Source organism: Pleurodeles waltl, chromosome 6, assembly GCF_031143425.1.
Source record: "Pleurodeles waltl isolate 20211129_DDA chromosome 6, aPleWal1.hap1.20221129, whole genome shotgun sequence".
Classification (NCBI taxonomy): Eukaryota; Metazoa; Chordata; class Amphibia; order Caudata; family Salamandridae; genus Pleurodeles; species Pleurodeles waltl.
The window spans coordinates 1,027,428,535-1,027,431,604 of record NC_090445.1 but is presented as its reverse complement, the minus strand read 5'-3'; the positions used below and the strand labels follow the sequence as shown (position 1 = coordinate 1,027,431,604).

Sequence of the window (3,070 nt, the reverse complement as noted above, 5' to 3'; positions counted from 1 at the left end):
ATCAAGCACAATAAAAAGTTACTGGGCAAAAGGGCACAAGCAGTAGGCTTAGTTGACAAAATAACTTGCCCAGAGACATAACTAAAAGGGATATATAACAGAGTCTGGCATTTATATGTGTCTGTTTAACAAAATGCAACAAAGACTTTGAGCAAAATTTGAAAAACAATGATCAAATCTCCAGATTTATCTCCAGTATGTGATTAGATGTCTCCACTGAGGGTGCATTGATAAATGATATAAAATATGCAAAAAAATACATGGTACAACTGAACATCACAACTGTGAAAAAGCCAAAGGGGTGAGTAAACAACCCGACAGTGTAGCGATAAAGTAAAATGAATAGTGAATTCTGTAACGGTGAGTGTACTAAATTGTTAAAGGCATTGTCCTATCCTTCTGCTCATGGATTGTTACTGCTAATAAAAATGCTGATTAAAAAAAGATCAGCAGTCTACCAAGTTAACACTTCTATACAGTGTTATTTCTTAGTGTAACCTGAAAACGAATTTTCTAGTATCAACGTCCTATCAATTGCACAATGCTAGACGAGTCATACGGTCTGACACATTACCGTTTATTTATTACATGCTACAGCCATCTGTTTCTTACTAAAATTGTCACCTGGCGTTCTCACGCATTATATACCGTTTTATAACGTGTGTACTCGCGTTATGCCCGAAAAATAACGCTAGCGAGAGTCCCTGATTGTTCAATGACAGAAAGAGTAAGATGTGGATTGTCATGCACGTTCTGTGATTTGCAGTAACAGTTAAACAAGGACAGGTACCGTATAAAATGGCATAGCAAATGTTCTTATGAATAAATAAACCGAACAAAGAAAGTAGCGGACTGCTGTGCATGTGGTCGTCTATTTTGCAAATCAGTGTTTGAGGAATCATAAAGGGAAATGTTTGAACGAAAAATCAAGGGGAAAAAAGTAATTTTCAAAATGTTTACAGTCATATTATCCTGCGTCCAATTTATAAGAACACTTTCTGAATTCCACAGTTATTAACTCAAATCATACATTCATCATTTTCTCATTCATCCCATTAAGGTGGTAGTCTGCAGTGTCCTATCATTTGGCCATTACAATCAATGCCGAATAACACTACAGAGTACAACTCTAAAAAAAACCTTCTTAAAGTATGGCCTATCCTATTCTGCTGCTGTCTGTCTCATCATGATAATTACTCACACCGGCATTACCTACGAGTGCGGCCACATCGTACATATAGCCATTCCTCCACATTTCCTTGAGACCAGGAGCAGCATGATGCCTACACAGGATTTCAGGATATTATTAATCATGATATAGTTACTTAAAACTTTATATGATGTGATAACAACAAAGAAGTCGAATAGAAAACCAACAAAGACATATTAATTAAAAGTTGCTTCAGGCTTCTTAAGTGCTATGTATTCGAATTTGTTTTATGGCCAGGGCTTCTAGGTCTACAACAGAAGAAACTAAATTAGCAAAGCAAGAAGTAAAAACAACACCTTAACAAACAGAGTTTATGCTCGAACTTCTACTGAATGTGATGTCCTCAGACGTGACCGGTACTTAAATTCCAATACTTAGCCAATGGAGCTTAGCTTAACAATTGAAAGACCCCTGGGTAAGAGCTTGTTAGCCAAAGTCACTGCCTATAAAGGCTTAACTAGAACTTCGGGGCAATGTCCTGAGTGGAGCCTATCACCCTGCACTGGAGCTGATGCTGCCCTTAGTAATGAATACAACCTAGGAAACAGGGGTGAGAAAACAGGTTAGCAGCATAAAATAAGGTAAATAGCAGCCTCGTCCGTACAAGTGAATGCAGATCCCTGAGAAACTTTAATATAGCTCCCTTAATAATACTAAGTGCCTGCGCGTGAGAAAGTGCAAATAAAATAAATGTCAAACAATTTAAAGTGGCTCCCTCCACTTGTTTTGTGTTCAATATGTTATTCAAACGTTCACATTTAAAAGCAATAACAGTAAAACTGTAAAATTCACAATATTTAGATTCAGCACATGGTGCTCAACACTTCAATATGAAATAATTTATGACAATAATGTCATGGACAGCTCCTGTACAATTGGAAATTTAAGTTGATATATGCTGCTAAACTTCATCTGTCTGCCACTGGAGTACTTACCTTTCATGATGATCTTTGCCATATGTTGCATGGATGGAGTTAGTGAGCCTCCTGAGTTACACTCCAGTGTAGGAGTCCATTCCCCTCCATCAAGTACTTTAAAAGCCAAGCAAAAGGCAGCTGCTGACAGTTGGGATGGTGGGAAGTGCACCATGTCTTAATCCACCATAACCAGTTCCATCAGATATTTGGCCAGGGTATGCTGTTCTGAGCTCACCTCGCCAATCGTTGAGGCTCATCTTAAGAAGTGCAGTGGCAAAGGCTGCCCCAGACCAAAGTCCAGAAACCTCAAAATCTTCATTTCTGTTTCACGAATCTGAGCTTTAGTATAGGTATGGTCTGTTACAAAGGCAACATCTCAAATTTCTGGAGAATACATCTTGTATTTACAGGCACAAACATGGCTGTAACACCAACTAGTTGAAGCATCCTCTTTGGCACAGGGTTTGCCTATAGAAAACGATCAATAATTCCCCCAGTCATGAACATGGTTTCTTGAAGCAGCTTTAACTTCATGTGCACCAGCACCAGCCAGTCAATCAATATAGTTCTCATGTTTCCAGTAACTTCCTGGCCATCAAGATGCCTTGGCCTCACAGATTGTTCCTCCTCCAAGCTTCTCAGATAGTTGTATATATCCTTCACTTAAGCACTGCAGAGCATGGGATTATCTGAATCACCTGCATCCATATCTTTGACTTCCATAAGCACATCAGAACATGTTTGACAAAGCCCTTCTTCAGGAGCACAGCCAGATGGTTCCATAGGGCTTTACTACTGAGGTTCGGGACCCAGCTTTGCTACATCTTTGGTGTCACTTCAGTCACTAAGGTTTAGCTTCTAGCTTTTCAGGCACTACTTGTTCAGCTGGTTGGATGCCTTTTTAGGGAGTGCCTCCTCTACAACATTGGTATCCCTATTGAGG

General features: G+C 39.3%; 1 pseudogene; it reads right to left on the bottom strand.

The window, feature by feature from the left end:
• Positions 1-2,050: 2,050 nt before the first annotated feature.
• Positions 2,051-2,792, bottom strand: LOC138301725 (G2/mitotic-specific cyclin-B1-like; annotated as a pseudogene).
• Positions 2,793-3,070: the final 278 nt, after the last annotated feature.